An 18,319-nucleotide genomic window follows, 5' to 3' on the forward strand; every position below is an offset into this window, starting at 1 on the left:
GGCACCTGACCCTTACAGTACATGCTGGAATTTTTGGTTGGCTATGGTCCAGTGCCACTGCAAGCACTTTGATGCCTATGCTACATTTTTGAAGTCTGAGATGCAAATCAGCAAGTGTACCCAATTCCCTCAAACCTACAGAATGCTAAACAGCAACAACAAGAATTGTATTAAAGTTCAAATGGACATTATGTCAAAGAAATATCAAAATATTTTAAGTCTGATGGTCCTACTCCAGAGTCAGACACCAATGACAAAGAAGGTGTATGATTATCAGGAGGACCTCCACATAAACCTCACAATCAATTCAGTACTCACTCTGGAGTCACTGAGACCATTCCTTGAGACTACTGCTTGACTCTGACTCAGAAAAAAAACAATAATAGCCCAGTTCAACAAGGCATTTGAAAACACCCTTGAAAAGGCAAATAAGTACATGGGTGAGTCCCAAATAGGCATTGGATTCTTAAAATAAGCATGCCTTTTCAATCCTGCACAACTCTGCATCACAAGAGTGCATATTCGTCTATCTCAGTTTGAGCGAGGTTCCTGATCAGGCACTTTGCTTTACTTTGAACATGTAGGCCTAGAAGCAGTATAGGCATCAATTTTTATTTTGAACATTTCTGGCATGTGGTAGCTAACTGCATTCCTATACTTTCATGGGTGGCAGCCATGTACAAGGACTGTGCCACTAGTTGTGCAGATGCTGAAAGGAGCAACATGATCAATAAAAATATTTTGTCAGTCCAACATCAGTCCCTTTCAGAGCAATAAATCCATATATTATTGTTTTTAAATTATAATCACCAGTAGGATGATGGGGTGGATTTGGGCTGCTCAGAACAATTTGAGATACATAATCAAGATGGCCTGACAACATAAATACATCAAACAATGTCTTGGCATAGACTTCCATGTTCTAATATACATCACAAAAATAGGGTTTCTGTTTCTTTATTGTGCAAGATATGCAAAGTGAAGTGCCTACAAAATGCAGCAAAATTTCCATATTTGTGCCGCAAAATGTAGATTTTGGTGCCGCAATATTTGCTAATCTATGCCGCATGTTAGACCTGACAGCCTTAGGGTGGTCACCTCTAACTTTTTGTCTAACGTTTTGCCTGCCTCCCTCCACTTTTTAGATACTGTTTTTGCTGGTTTTAAGACTCTGCACACTTTACTACTGCTAACCAGGCTAAAGTGCATATGCTCTCTCCCTTTAAACATGATAACATTGGATCATACCCAACTGGATTATTTAATTCACTTATAAGTCCCTAGTAAAGTGCACCATGTGTGCCTAGGCCCTGTAGATTAAATGCTACTAGTGGGCCTGCAGCACTGATTATGCCACCCACTTAAGTAGCTCCTTAAACTCAGGCCTGCCATTGCAAGGCCTGTGTGTGCAGTTTCACTGCCAATTCGACTTGGCATTTAAAAGTATTTGCCAAGCCTAAAACTCCCCTTTATCTACGTATAAGTCACCCCAAAGGTGTGCCCTAGGTAACCCATAGGTCAGGGTGCTATGTAGGCAAAAGGCAGGACATGTGCCTGTGTAGTTACATGTCCCGGTAGTGTAAAACTCCTAAATTCATGTTTACACTGCTGTGAGGCCTGCTCTCTTCATAGGCTAACATTGGGGCTACCCTCATATACTGTTTGAGTGGTAGCTGCTGATCTGAAAGGAGTAGGAAGGTCATACTTAGTATGGCCAGGATGGTGATACAAAATCCTGCTGACTGGTGAAGTTGGATTTAATATTACTATTTTAGAAACGCCATTTTAAGAAAGTGAGCATCTCTATGCACTTAAATGGACAGGGGGTAACCTGACTGCCTACCAAAGAGCCCATTTCTAACACTGGTGATCAGCTGTGAGGACAGGACTTGTATTTGTGCAGTGACACACAATAGCTAAGTGTTCACTACCTACCCACATTTGAAGATCAAATTGATTTTTTATCTTTTTCTGCAATTTCGTTTTTCTACCTGACAATTGTTTAACTAAAATCCTCATTCAACATGTCTCTGGCTGGGTCTCAAGCAGGAGATGGAGATTTTGATCTGGCCATGCTGGAGACCTACACTTTTAAACAGCTGAAGGGGTTCTGCAGGGATATGGGAGTACCTACCCAGAAAGTCTCCAGAAAGGAGGAATTCCAGATGGCACTGAGGGCCAGGGCAGAAGCCCATTGTGAGGATAATGTTGAGGAGGAGGGTCCAGAGGATGGCCCCTCAGAGTATTTTTTTTCCATCAGTGGATGATGTTATCACTGCAATTGTGTCCCCTGCCAAACCAGGGAGCAGTGTCTCTGATTGGGGCCTGACCGCAGAGGAAAGGAGAGAGAATTCTAATTGCACATGGCAAGGTTAAAAATTTAAGCTCATCAGGAAGAGAGGAGGGCAAAAAGAGAGGCAAAAGCAGCTGAGAAAGCCTTGGCTGAAAATAAACTTTTGTTGGCTCATGAACTGAGTCTCAAGGAGCTGGAGATCAAGGCAAGACAGCCTGAATCCACCAGTGATGGTGGCAGCATACATGCAGGACCTGTTGGGGAGAAAAAGGTTTGTATACCCAAGCATGTGGTGCCAACTTATGTGGTGGGAGATGACAGTGATATGTGTTTGGCTGCCTGTGAAGTTGCACTAAGGGCTCATGGGACCTCTGAGGACCAATAGTGGATGGCCTTGGGCTTTTATGTACCAGCAGTGGGGAGGGACACAATCCTTACACAAGATCCACATGATCAGAATGTCTATGCACCCATGAAAGCCACTTTCCTGGCCATGTTTGGGCTAACCCCTGAAAAATACCGTCAGAGGTTTAGGGACAGCACCAAACTTTCCACACAGGCTTGGGTAGACTTTTTTGATTTCTCCAATAAGGTACTGAATGGATGAGTGCGGGGAAGCAAAGTAAATGATTACAAAGGATTATATGATTTGATTCTGAGAGAGTATATGCTCAGTATTTCTTTTACAGAGTTGCACCAGCACTTACTAGACAGTGGGCTGACTGATCCCAGGAAGCTTGACGAGGAGGCGGACCTCTGGGTTAGCACCAGAGTGTCCAAAAAGCTATCTGAGGGGGACACCCACAATGGGGGTCAGGGTTCCCAACAGAAGAAAGAGGGGGGACAAAAACCTAAAGATAAGGAACTCTCAAAAGGCCCACAAAACAATTCCCAAAGGGGGGTGGTAACCATTCCTCTTCTAAGGTTAGGAAGAAACCAGGGTACTTCGATAAGAAGATAGGGAAGTTCATCCTCAAATGCTTAGAGTGCTACCAGCATGGAAACTCTAAAGGTGACTCCCAGTGTTCCAATAGAGGACAGCCCATCACTGGAGTTGGGTAGCGTAGCACTCGGGGGGGATAAAGTCCCAGTTTGCTTTGAGGGGGCAGATAGTGGTGTCCCTAGTATCCCTGGGTGATAAGGAGATGGTACCAAAAGCCCACATGCCTGCCAATACTTCAAAGTATAGGCAGTGGGTCACCATTGATGGGCAAAGGGTGGATGCTCTGCGTGACAAAGGAGCCAGTATGACTACTGTCAACAGTCAGCTGGTGCCAGCAGAGCAGATAGTCCCTAATACATTCCACCAGGTCAGAGGCCATGTTGCAATGTGTGATGCCTTGTGAGTGCAGAATGTTTCCTTTCCATTGCTACTGCAGGAGATTTGAGGATGGATTATATATTTTGCCAGTAGGTGCATCACCTGGGTATAATAACCAAGGAAGCACTTGTGGCCAGTTTGGGAGAGAAAGTGTTCTGTCCACCTCTGCCTATTATTGATAAGAATATCATGTGCCATATTACAGAAAGTGCCCCGGGGCTGGAGGGGAAGGGGTGGAGGAGCAGTAGGCATGTGCACCCGCTTTATGCATCCTCTTCACACTATCGTGTTATGGAAGGGGTTGCAGACACTTGCAGTGCTATCATGAGATGGTATTCCTTAGTTTGGATGCAAATGAGGGAATCTCTTTGCCTGTGCACCAGTGCTGTATTATGGAAGTAGGCGCAGAGGGCATATATGCCCTTAAGAGGCGCACTGAATTCCTCGAAACAACACATTCTTTTTAATATGGCTCACTGTCCCTGTTTGCACCCCACACAACTTTTGAAAGCTTTGCTACAGGGAAAGTGTGCTGCATACATAATACTGCCCCTGCAGCTTCTAGATGTTCCCACTTGTATACTATGGGAGAATCTTCAACCTCAGAAGTGCCATACAATCACCTTGAAGAGTCACCCTTTTCCCTCTGGCATCTACCATTAGGTCTGTTCCTGTATATCAGACAAGCCCGCGGGCCAGATACCCACACTCTTTGATTTTTACGATGCTTTGTCTACTATGTATAGGTCTGTGTTTTACCTTTATGCATTAGCTTACATCAACGGTACTCAAAGTACGGCCCGCGGGCCGCCAGCGGCCCCACGGACCTAGCTTGGCGGCCCGCGAGACGCACACCAAACGCCACATCATAATGGCAGCAGTATGTAAACATAGAAGAGGGCCGCGGGAGCATGCTCCCGCGGCCCTCCTCTATGTTTACATACGGCGGCCATTGTTTATGGCGTTGCCCTGACGATCCTGGAAGCCAAAGCCCCATAAAAGTCAGCGCTTGCAGCTAACTTTTATGGGGCTTTGGTCGTCTGCTTCCTGTCACTGGCTCCACGTCTGCTGCCCGCCCGCCTGCCTGCCTGCTGTTCCACATTTGTGGCATCTTTACAGTGCTTTGAGTCAGGTAAGGCTCTTTGGTTATTTATTTATTTGTTTTTAATGTAGTGTGTGTTACTGGGGTAGGCGTGAGAGCAGATTGCGCTGTGTGTGTGCGCTGTGTGTGTGTGTTACTGGGGTAGGGGTGAGAGCAGATGGCGCTGTGTGTGTGCGCGCTGTGTGTGTTACTGGGGTAGGGGTGAGAGCAGATGGCGCTGTGTGTGTGCGCGCTGTGTGTGTTACTGGGGTAGGGGTGAGAGCAGATGGCGCTGTGTGTGTGCGCGCTGTGTGTGTTACTGGGGTAGGGGTGAGAGCAGATGGCGCTGTGTGTGTGCGCGCTGTGTGTGTTACTGGGGTAGGGGTGAGAGCAGATGGCGCTGTGTGTGTGCGCTGTGTGTGTGTGTTACTGGGGTGGGGTGAGAGCAGATGGCGCTGTGTGCAGATGGAGCAGTGTGTGTTACTGGGGTAGGGGTGAGAGCAGATGGCGCTGTGTGTGTTACTGGGGTAGGGGTGAGAGCAGATGGTGCTGTGTGTGTTACTGGGGTAGGGGTGAGAGCAGATGGCGCTGTGTGTGTTACTGGGGTAGGGGTGGGAGCAGATGGCGCTGTGTGCAGATGGCGCAGTGTGTGTTACTGGGGTAGGGGTGAGAGCAGATGGCGCTGTGTGCAGATGGCGCAGTGTGTGTTACTGGGGTAGGGGTGAGAGCAGATGGCGCTGTGTGTGTTACTGGGGTAGGCGTGAGAGCAGATGGCGCTGTGTGTGTTACTGGGGTAGGGGTGAGAGCAGATGGCGCTGTGTGTGTGCGCGCTGTGTGTGTTACTGGGGTAGGGGTGAGAGCAGATGGAGCTGTGTGCAGATGGCGCAGTGTGTGTTACTGGGGTAGGCGTGAGAGCAGATGGCGCTGTGTGTGTTACTGGGGTAGGGGTGAGAGCAGATGGCGCTGTGTGTGTGCGCGCTGTGTGTGTTACTGGGGTAGGGGTGAGAGCAGATGGCGCTGTATGTGTGCGCGCTGTGTGTGTTACTGGGGTAGGGGTGAGAGCAGATGGCGCTGTATGTGTGCGCGCTGTGTGTGTTACTGGGGTAGGGGCATTGTTTTTAAAAAGGGGGTGGGGTGGTTGTTCCCCCTCTAAGCCCCGCCCCCCGCTGTCACTTCAGTGCGGCCCTCGGCCGCAAACCATACTGCAATTTTGGCCCCCGAGAAAAAGTTTGTGAGTACCCATGGCTTACATAGAATAATGTAACGTTTTTTTCGCATTTACCTTTGTGAGTTGTGACAGTTTTTTGTAAAACACATTGTGGTCTTTAGGTGGGTAGATGTGTAAAATATGTTTTACTTCCTTTAAGTTTTTACAGAAGTCCTTGTATTTGCATAATTTTCACTTCCAGTGGTAACGAATTTTGAAACAGTATATTGATCACTCGGTTACAGTCCCTGCTTTTCTGGTTGGAATAATTTTGCAAATGTGATGGTCAAGGCAGGACGTCATCTCTCACCGGCTTCGGTGTTTGGTGCGTGCGATTTGTTGAGAGTTTGATATGTGCTACACTTATTGTTGATTACGTTGCTATACCTGACATCGCAATACTGAATTTTCCAGATTTAGACGATTTGGTGTTTGCATAGCAAGGGCTATGGTCGCGGTGCATAACAAGAAAAAAAAACGAAACCTGTTAAAAGTAACAGAACATTTTTTTAAAACGTCGGGGTTGTATATATGTGCCAACAAAATATCTCTAAAATAAAGCACTCACAGGGAGACTATTTTTAAATGGTTCACTAACTCTGCTGTAAAATGCAGAATTTCTGAAGCTATTATGGAGATAAACACACAAAGATGTCATGAGTTATTGTAACCCTCACAGTCGGTGCCTTTGAAAACAGATAAAAAGCTTCAAGGAGACACATACTGGAATAATGAAGGCTCATTGTGACTGCTGAATACTCCATCAGGGGCACGATATGAAAGACAAAAGCAAGGCGTAGATCTTTCGTAAATGACAAAATACAGTGGCTGATATCCACATGATGGAATTGAGCACATAATTAATCTCCATGCTACATAGAAGGAAAAACCTAGTTTTTTCCTGTACGCAATGTGAACTGTATGGGAAAGATAGATACGTGTACTGAAAGTCCAGAGATATCACAGACAAAAGCAGTGCATAAACAGAAATAAACTACAAAGGATGGGTCTTTTTGTTTGTGGGAGATGATCCGCTGTGACAAACACGTGTGTAAGATGCATGCTAATATTACCAAACAAATAGTTTGCCCCACAGAAAGCTTTCATGCCAGTTGTTTGGTTTTGGTTATAATAAGGAAGATTCCTGAACAAGATCTTCACTATTACATGGGCTTAAATTATTTTTGTGAGTCAAATAACAGTTCATTATGAAAACGATAAACTTTGCTGAGTTTGTTGGCAGTAAAGATCTACTAGAACAAATCAAAGCCCTAAACTGAATCTCGCTTCATCACAGACACAGTCCACATTTCTTTATGCCTAATTTATATAATGCTTATCTGTTAAGATAGAACACTGTGTAATCAATTGAAAAAGTGCTGCTGCAGCACACATATCTTCCAGAGGCCATGTGGAGTATTTTTTAGACAGTGGATCAGAAAGATTTTGGTGATATATCGTCACTCCAGACTTTTAGACTAAGGGGAATAGTTTCCAAACGTTCACGCAACGCAGGACAGCAAGCTAAGTTGCTGTGTGGCGTTGAGTGAAAGGGAGAGGACAGAAATGTTCCATATTTACAACATATATGAAATATTTATTTTCTGTCCTTGCGCTGGAACACTTCAGGCAGCATGAGAATGGTTTTTGTGCAGTAAGGTATACCTTCCTACAAAAAAGCAATCACCCCATACATTTTCCTCTATGTGTGCTGTAGCTTGCAACACATGTCGAAAGAAGAAATAACGAGGAGAAAAAAAAGATTTATCTCCAATTTACCGTATCCTCTGGGAGACGTAGCAATTTCTCTTAAACCCAGGTTTTCAAACCTTTGTAAATCTGGGATTGGGGGAACTCCAAGGGTGGGTGATCGGGAGCACCCATGTTTCACCCATGGAATGCCTCCCAGAGATAAATGTAATGCAATGCAGCACAAGCGACTAAATTGCATTACATTTTCTTTACAAAGCCAGGCAAGGCGGCACAAATAGCCCCTTTCATAGCTTTGTAAATATCTACTAGCATTTTGCATCATGGATGCGCCACAAAAGTAGTGCAACCATGACGCAAAATGTTAGTAAATATGGCCCATAATTTCCATGGACACAATAATGAGAGGAACTTCTTTCTCTCAAACACCTTACATAACATCCAGAGAGGGAATCAAGATGTTGAAATAACCCTGCAAGTAGTTTACGATTTCAAAAATAAGTGCTGCACTTACAATTAATCATATATAAGCATAGTCTAAGAGCTAGTATAATGTTTTATCGATTCTTTTTTCTGACCCTCAAAAACCTGATTTCTATTGTAATTGTTGTACTGGGAACCATGGGGAAACAATGACTATTCGATCATAATAAACAGTGCAGCAAAGGTGACTTTCAAGTAACTATCAATCAAATTTAGGGCCAGATGTATGTGGCTATTTTCTGCTCGCAAATGGCCTGATTCGCATAATCAGGCTGTTTACCTTTTTGGTATGTACCAATGCTCCTTTGCGATTCCGTAATCTATTTACCAAATCGCAAAAAATGCCTGCAAGTCGCCACTTGGAAAGGGCGTGCCTAGGGCACGCCTTCCAAATAGCGAGTTACAATGGCATGTACGATTGTTTTGCGACTGCAGTTGTCCTTACCACCAACTTCAAGTTGGTGGTAACCCATTTCCAAACTGGAAAGAGTACCCAAGAGGCCCCATCCCCTTTGTAAAAGCAGCACACATGGAAAGAAGAAAAACAGGGAGTTATTTCTCTCTGTTCCATAGCTTTAGTGCCAACCCTGTTGTGGCATAGGAATTTGACACACTCCCAGCCTTGTAAATGTGGGAATGCATCAGATTCCATATGTGTTACATGGGAACACCCATAGCAACACCCATGGAACACCGCTTTCACACAGAGTTATGCATGAAAGGGGGCCATATTTACAAGACCCTGACAAGCAATGCAAGGTGGTTTTGTGTGGGCCTGTAAATATGGGCAGACACTGGATGGTAAAAAAAAATTATGCTCCGGTGGCGCAGTGTGCCATTAGGTCCTTGTAAATGAGGGCCATAACCTTAAGGGTCTGACTTTCAATGGGGCTATTATCCACCTTAACAAATGTATGGATGGTTATGACTGGCTGGTATGGGGCTTCACCTTGAGCAGCCTTTCTCTGCCTAAATAACTACCTTGTTGTACCATAGGTGTGACATGTATTTATTGATGCTATTAGAAATGGGGTCTCTGGTTGGCAGTCAGTTTCCACTCTGTCCAAGCAGGGACCCTCGCTCTAGTCAGGGCAATGAAGGTACACACTCAATATAACCCCTGCTCACCCCCTTGGTAGCTTGGCACAAGCAGTCAGGCTTATCTCAAAGTCAATGTGTAAAGTATTTGTATCAACAGACACAGTAATACAAAAAGGGCACCACACCAGTTTAGAGAAATAGACAATATTTCTCTAAATCAAACAAGACCAAAATGACAAAAATCAAACATAAACAAGTCAAGAAATGAATTTTCAATAGAATAAGAGTCTTAATCCATAGAAAACAATGGAAACATTGATTTTACACAAAGTACCTGGTTTGCATAAAAAATAAAGCCGTACAGTTGAGCATGCGTCAGAAAAGTCAGCGATGCGTCGAGTCCTTACTCGCAAGTGAGGCTGTGCGTTGTTTCTTCTCCGGTCAGGTATGTGATGCATCATTTTTCTCTCTCTCAAGAGAGCAATGTGTCTATTTCCGGACAGGGCACCTTGGATTTGCACAGGTTCACGAGGACTTTGACGCCCAGTGACAATGCATGTGGAATCGGGTCGCACAGTGTTGGAACACCACACTGTGGGGGGTTTGCATCATTATCAGCAGCTGCAAGCGGGTGTTGCATCATTTCTCCAGCCGCAATGCATCAATCTCCCTGCTGCGACGCCAGTGGAGCGTTGATTTCTGCCGCAAAGTGGGTAGCGCTTCATTTATCAGCCACTTTGCAGGTGGTGCATCAAACATTTCCGCTCACTGTGTCCTGTGCATGAATTTCAGCTCTTATTCTGCCAACTTCACCTTTCAAAGGCCCAGGGACTGGATAGGGCATCACTTGGTAGGGCAGGAGTCTCAGTGAGAGTCCAGGTGCTGGCAGAGGAAGTATTTGATGGCCCTGAGACTTCAAAACAGGAGGCAAGCTCAGGTCAAGTCCTTGGAGTTTCTTCACAAGCAGGAATGCACAGAAAAGTCCAGTCTTTGTACCCTTTCACAGGCAGAAGCAGCAACTGCAGGATAGCCCAACAAAGTGCTGTAACAGGCAGAGGCAGCACTTCTCCTCAGCTCTTCACCTTGACAGAGATCAACTATTTATACCCCTTCCGCCTTCAAAGTAGGCAAACTTCAAAGGAAAGTCTCTGTTGTTCACACGATCCTGCCTTTCCAATGCCAGGCTTCAGACACACATCAGGGGATTGAAGACTGCATTGTGTGAGGGCAGGCAGAGCTCATTCAGGTGTAAAAGACCACTCCTCCTTCCACTCTAGCTCAGATGGCTCATCAAGATATGCAGGCTACAAACCAGCTCACTTTGTGCCATTGTCTAGAGGAGATTCACAAGCAGCCCAACTGTCAGTCTGACCCAGACAGGGAATCCACAAACAGGCAGAGTCATAGATGGTTAAAGCAAGAAAATGCCTACTTTCTAAAAGTGGCATTTTCAAACTGACAATTTAAAAAACAACTTTACTAAAAACATGTGTTTTTAAATTATGAGTTCAGAGACACCAAACTTCTTATTTCTATCTGCTCCCAAAGGAAAACTGCATTTTAAGATTATTTAAAAGCAGCCCCCATGTTAACCTATGAGAGAGATAGGCCTTGCAAAAGTAAATCCATCTTTGGCAGTATTTTACTGTCAGGATATGTAAAACACATCAGTGTATGTCCTACGTTTAACATACACTGCATCCAGCCCCTGGGGCTACCTAGGGAGTATTTAAGGAGTATAGAAAGGGAAGGTTTATGCTTGGCAAACAGGTACACTTGCCAAGTCGAATTGGCAGCTTAAAACTGCACACACAGACACTGCAGTGGCAGTTCTGAGCAATGTTTACAGGGCTACTACTGTGGGTGGCACAACCAGTGCTGCAGGCCACTAGTTGCATTTAATTTGCAAGCCCTGGTACATGTATTACCATTTTACTAGGGACGTACAAGTAAATTAAATATGCCAATTGGGTATAAGCCAATCTAATGTTTTCAGAAGAGAGCACAAGCACTTTAGCACTGATTAGGAGTGGTAACATGCACAGAGTGCTAAGGCCAACAAAAACAAATTCAGCAAACAAAATAGGAGGAGAAAGGTAAAAAGGTTTTGGGATGACCCTGAAGAGAAGGTCAGGTTCAACACAACAAAAACAACAACCACAAAAAACACCAGTCAAGGGGGTGAAATATTTACACACACACGTTACGCCCACCAAACTTGTGGTTCACTCGCCCTGTTTAGAGGTGGGGCATTAATCAAAAGGTTGACAGTAACTGTACGTGAAAATGGTGGTCATTCTGGGGGATGTTTTTCTGTTTCAGCACCATGAGGGAAAGTCTGGTTGTCCTGAAGACGAATCGAAAAAATAACACCCAGGCTGAGGAGAAATCTTTTTGCATGTCAGGTATTTTTGAAATTTTTATTTTGTCATTCATGTCAATAACAACTCCCTAATTGTGAATTTGTTATTGAAAAACAAAAAGCAGCAGATGAGTTGAGCATGGCACAACTCAGCAAAGCATTAGTACCTTTAGTGAAGCCACCAAGATAGCAATTCCACTTAAGGCACACAGATCCCAACCTCCCTAACAGGGATCTCAAAGTATGATGGAGAGACTTCCACCATGGGTGTGAAGGCCACAGCCTCTGCTGACCTTGCAAGCCCCTAAGGGTTTTGAGAGTTAAGAAAGCCCCTTTGGCATATTTTGCCTGTGACGTTCATGAACATGCATGAAGCACACCTCCCAACACATAGGGCCTCATTACAAGTTTGGCCGTTGGACCGCCATGTTTGCGGTCTTCCAGACTGCCATACTGCGAGTCAGACATGCAGGACCACTGACCGACAACCAAAAATGAAGACCAGGAGTGGCGCAGAGGTCAGGAAATAGGTGGTCCGACCTCCAGCCCGGACAGCACAGCAACCAACCACTGAACCTATACCAGGCCCAAAGTCACAGTGGTGGTCAGCTAATGGCGGTCCAAACCACAGAGGTTTGCGGTCATTAAAGTAATACACAATGGCACATTGAATGGATTTTAAAACAACAAAGCTGACATACATTCCCACACTGGACACACCTGCAAAGGGAACTATAAAATACATCCCTTTACACACCACAATCCTCTGCATCACCAATGCCACACACAGAAGCCAGAGCAACTTTTTTCCACACTGTACAGGCACTAGGCACCTCTTTTTTGCTATCCCTTACAACACCCTGAACACATATTTTTCCATTTACACCCTTTTGCACTTCCCCTCTTTAGTAAGTCACTGTCACTTGTGTATCTTTTTTTCAAAATCCACCATATTACTATCTAAAAACCCAAATTTTCCTGAGGATGAGTTGAAAGTCATGGTGGATGGAATCATAAGAGTAGAGCCACAATTATTTGGAGCACAAGTCCTCTCTGTAGGAAAATGTAAATGTGGGACAGGATAGTCGACAGAGTGAATGCTGTAGGCACCATCCTTCAGACAAAGGAGGACATCAGGAAAAGGTGGAACAACATATGGGGCAAGGTCCATTCCCTGGCCTCCAGGTACCAACTGCAGGCCAAGAAGACTAATGGTGGCCCTCCTAGTGCCCCATACCACCTCTTTCCCTGGGGGGAGAAGGTCTTGGCCATCCTGCATCCTGAAGGCTTGACAGGAATACCTTGGGAAGTGGCGCCTGGTAAGTCACAACACTAATAATATCACCAAAAGGCCATGTCATGCATGCTAACTGCTCACCTTTTGCCACCTTTACTGTCACCAGCCCAGTGTCCACCAGTCCAAAGACCCCTGCTTGGCATCTCACAATTGAAGTGTACTCACCTAGGGTGAGAACATTTGTGTATAGCGAGTGTATTACATGAAGTTAAATGACTACTACTCCCAGCAGGCACTGTTCTACAACTCCAAACACCAGACCAGTGTTTTTTTCTCCACATACCCTTGTTTTAAACTCCCATCTGAAATGTACCCATCTGGGAGGATACAATATCTCAAGTGTGTGTAGTACAGGGAGTTACATGACTACAACTGCCAGTGAGTACTGTTACTGTTACTCAAACCACCAGCACAGGGTTTCCTTCTCCAAATACCCTTACTCCCAAATGTAGTGTACTTACCTGGGAGGATAACAAATGGATAGTGTGTGTATTACAGGGACTGACATGACTTCTAAGGCCAAGAGGCCTTGTTACTGTTATTCCACTCAGCCAGCCCAGTGTCCACTTCTCCAAAGACCCATGTTTGTGAGCTCACACATGAAGAGAACTCACATGGGAGGATAACATGTGTATAGTGTGTGTACTAGATTAAAGGGCATGACTGCAACTCCCAGCAGGCCCAGTTTCTGTAACTCCAAACATCAGCACAGTATTTCCTTCGCCAAAAACCCTTGTGTGTGAACTCCGAATTGAAGTGTATCACCTGTGAAAATAACATATGAGTAGCGTGTGTATTACGGGGACTGACATGACGGCTAAGGCATGGAGGCACTGCTACTGTTATTCCACTCAGCCAGCCCAGTGTCCTTTTCTCCAAAGACCCGTGGTTGTAATCTCACAAATGAAATGTATTGAGGAGAATACCATTTGGCAAGTATTGAGAAGCAGTGAGAGTGACCTGACTTCAACTCCCAGGAGGCACTGTTTCTCTAACTCCAAACACCAGACCAGTGTTCTCTTCTCCAAAGACCACTGTGGCTTAACTCTCAATTGAGGTGTACTCACCTGGGAGTATAATATATGTATAGTATGTGTAGTACAGGGAGTTACATGACTACAACTACCAGGGGGCTCGCTTGCTATCACTACAACCACCAGTCCAGTGCCCTTTTTTCTAAAGACTCCTGTTTGCTAAATCCCACAAGAAGTGTACCCATATTGGTGGTAAATATTTGTATAGTGTGTGTACTAGAGAGAGTGAAATGACTGCAACTCCCAACAGGCCCTATATCTGGGGAGATATAGGGCCCCCCCAACCCCACCCCAAAACCTAAAACCCCCTAACCCCCACCCCCTCCCCAAAACCAAAAAAGGCCCACCCCCAACCCCACCCCAAAACCTAAAACCCCCTAACCCCCACCCCCTCTCCAAAACCAAAAACACCCCACCCCCCAACCCCACCCCAAAACCTAAAACCCCCTAACCCCCCACCCCCTCCCCAAAACCAAAAACGCCCCACCCCCCCAACCCCACCCCAAAACCTCAAACCCCCTAACCCCCACCCCCTCCCCAAAAACAAAAACGCCCCACCCCCCAACCCCACCCCAAAACCTAAAACCCCCCACCCCTCCCCAAAACCAAAAACGCCCCACCCAAAACCTAAAACCCCCCACCCCCCACCCCCTCCCCAAAACCTAAACCCACCACTTACCTTCGCCAACTCCCTTCTTTGTACCTTAACCACCCATGTCCGTTGTTCAGAACATACGTAGTTAAGGCACAAAAAAACGGAGTCGTGGTTAAAAAAAGCGTTGTTGCACTTTCGTTAACCACGACTTTCGTAAAAAAAAAGTCGTAAAAAAGGATGCTTCCCCTCTGGACAACACGTTTGAAAACATAGGCTGGGACATCCCTGATGCTATGGCCACTGTTGTTTGAAATGACCCACTTGCAAGGAAATGGAGCACTGACAGCACCTGCACTTGACAGGGGATTCCTGAGGGATGGTGGATAGCTGACATCAGGTCTAGCTCCAGCTGGGTACACAGTTCCTGGATTGTGGCACGGTCAAGCCTGTATGTGATGATCACATGTCTTTCCTCCATTGTCGACAGGTCCCCCAGCGGTCTGTGCACCGGAGGATGCCGCCATCTCCTCACATGTCCCAGCGGACGGTGCCTATGAAGGACAACAGCGAGCACAGAGTCAAACAGCTCAGAGGTACGTACCCACAGCTTGCTGCATTGGTTAACATTGGGCCCTATGGGTTTCAGGAGCCAATGACGATGTACACCGCCGGTGACGGTACGCACCACCACGGACGTAACCGCCATTTTCTATCTGTTCAATCACTCGATACCTGATCTTCGACAGGAGAGAACCTACAATGCAAGTGCTGCTGTGACCTCGGTCTGGAAGAGACAATGGCTTGAATGTCTGGGGAAAGGGCCCCTGCCTTCACATCGGAGGAGTTGGAGAAACTCGTGGACGGGGTCCTCCCCCAGTACATGCTACTCTATGGTCCTCCAGAAAAACAGGTAAGTACACTGGGAGCATGCTGTATGGGCTATGCATGTGTGGAGTGGGGTGGATGTCAGAAGGGGGGGAGATTGCGGCATGCATGAAACGACGGTGAGTGCATGTCCCACATGGCAAGGGTAGGGATGGGGGCCAATGACTGTGACGGTGCAGTTGGTAATAACTTTTCTTTTCCCCATGTACAATTCATGTAGGTCAGCGCCCACCAGAAAAAAGATATTTGGCGTGCCATCGCTAAGGATGTCCGGACCATGGGGGTCTACCACAGACAGAGCACTCACTGCCGGAAAAGATGGGAGGACATTCGCTGCTGGAGCATGAAGACGGTGGAGGCTCAGCTGGGGATGACCACCCAACGTGGGAGGGGTGCCTGTCGCACCATGACCCCCCTGATGTTCAGGATCCTGGCGGTGGCATACCCGGAGTTGGATGGGCGCTTGAGGGCGTCACAGCAGCCACAAGGGGGTGAGTACACTCTCATCCTGCTGATTTTGCGCGCAGTGGAGGTGTCTGGGTGGGGAGGTGGGCTGTGGGTTTCCCTAGGCCAGGGCGAGTTTAGTAGGCAAGGTCCCTCCGTAAAGCAGCCCATGTGGCACCCCACCCCACCTCTGCAGAGTGCCAAGTACGCCTAGTCATGTCCCTGTGTCATCCATGTGTGCAGATGTCGTCCATAGCCTAGTAGCATATTTCCCAGGGATTGAACAGTGGAGCCCAAGAGCGCGGCATAGTGCAGGGGGCTTCTGTGTCTATTGTGTCCACCAACGGTACCGGTAATGCATGCACTGAACATGTCTTTCTTCTGTCGTCCCCCCCTTTTTGTGGTCTCCCTGTTCTTGTGTGCATTAGCATCAAAAGGCGGAGGAGCAGTGGCACCAGAGCACGAGGGAGCTGCATCCCACATGGCCTTGGAGTGCGACACTACGGAGTCTGAATTCACCAGTGGGACGGAGGGCGAGGGGAGCTCCACGGCAGGGACAGGAGCTGAGACCAGCGACACAGACTCGTCCTCTGATGGGAGCTCCCTTGTGGTGGCAGCGACATCTGTGCCCCCGCATCTACAGGTGCAGCCGCCACCCCCCCTACCAGCACCGCCCTCCCAGCAGCCCCCCAGACTTTGCCCCGTGTCTGCTCACCCAGGAGGGTGGGCATCACCTTCGCCCCAGGCACCTCATCCCCTGCCCCAGTCACCCCTGCTGCCCTCAGTGAGGAGGCCATTGACCTCCTCAGGTCCCTCACTGTTGGGCAGTCTACCATTTTGAATGCCATCCAGGGTGTTGAAAGGCAGTTGCAACAAACAAATGCATTCCTGGAGGGCATTCATTCTGGTCAGGCGGCCCTTCAGCGAGCTTTTCAGACTCTGGCCTCAGCACTGATGGCAGCCATTGTCCCTGTCTCTAGCCTCCCCCCTCCAACTTCCTCCAACCAGACCCAATCCCCTGTACCCCAGCCTATCCCAAGCACACCTTGAGACCAGCATGCACACATGTCAACACACAAGGGAAGCTCAGGCAAAAATAAGCACCACACATCCCACAGGCACTCATCAAGCAAGCATCACACACATGCAGACACACCAACATCCACTACCTCCACTGTGTCCCCCTCCTCCTCGTCTCCCTCCTCCCTCCCAGTCTCATCTACACTCACACCTACATGCACTACATCTACAGCCACTACTGCCATCACCATCACACCCACCACCACACCCCGCTCACGTGCAGTCACCACCCCGACTACCATTCACACGTCCCCTGTATCCTCTCCCAGTGTGTCTGTGACGCCACCTCCCAAGATACACAAACGCAGGCACACACCCTCCCAACAGCCATCCACCTCACAACAGCCTCCAGCGCATGCACCTTCACCCAAAGTCACCAAACGAACACTTCCTACAACCACAACCTCTTCCTCCACTCCCAAACCCCCTCCAGCTACCCGTCCCAGTGTCTCCCAAAAACTTTTCCTGTCCAACCTTGACCTCTTTCCCACACCTCCTCCACCCCGTCCGTGTCCTAGGGCCCGACTCTCCAGGTCCCAACCTAGCACCTCAGCCACAACATCTCCGGGACCAGTGGTGCCTGTAGTCACCGGAATCTGGAGTGCACCGGCCACCAGGGCAGCCAGTGTGGCACGGAGACACAGCACGGACAGTCCCCCACCTGTCAAGCATCAAAAGTTGGCCAATGCCCAGCGGGAGAGGGGGAAGACTCCAGCCACCAAAGCCGCTCCCAGGGGTCCCAGAGGGAGTGTGGAGTCAGCTGCGACACCTCCCAAGGAGGGGAAGGGCCGCAAGAAACCCAGAAAATCTGGGAAGAGCAACACGGCGGAGGCCACCGCCATCATCCCCGCTGCCCAGGAGGCCACCTCTATCATCCCCGCTGCCCATGAGGCCACCGCCATCATCCCCGCCGCCCAGGAGGCCACCGCCAGCACAAGCCCCGCTGGGCTAGAGAGGACTGCCAGCATAAGCCCCGCTGGGACAGAGAGGACCGCCAGCACAAGCCCTGCTGGGAAAGAGAGGACCTCCAGCACTAGCCCTGCTGGGACAGAGAGGACTGCCAGCACAAGCCCTGCTGGGACAGAGGACTGCCAGCACAAGCCCCGCTGGGCTAGAGAGGACCGCCAGCACAAGCCCCGCTGGGACAGAGAGGACTGCCAGCACAAGCCCCGCTGGGACAGAGAGGACCACAAGCACAAGCCCCCCTGGGACAGAGAGGACCGCCAGCAGCTGAGTCACTGCAAAGGAGGCCGCCGCCTCAAGCACCGCTGCACAGGGCACCGCCGCCTCATGCACCGCTGAACAGGGCACCGTCGCTACAAGCACCGCTGAACAGGGCACCGCCACTTCATGCACCGCTGAACAGGGCACCGCCACTACAAGCACCGCTGAACAGTTCACCGCCACTACAAGCACTGCTGGCCCATGAGCGCCAAGGGCACTGACTCTACTGAGTCCGTCACGAGCAGGATGAAGCACTCTGGGC

The sequence above is a fragment of the Pleurodeles waltl genome, chromosome 9, assembly GCF_031143425.1.
Source record: "Pleurodeles waltl isolate 20211129_DDA chromosome 9, aPleWal1.hap1.20221129, whole genome shotgun sequence".
NCBI lineage: Eukaryota > Metazoa > Chordata > Amphibia > Caudata > Salamandridae > Pleurodeles > Pleurodeles waltl.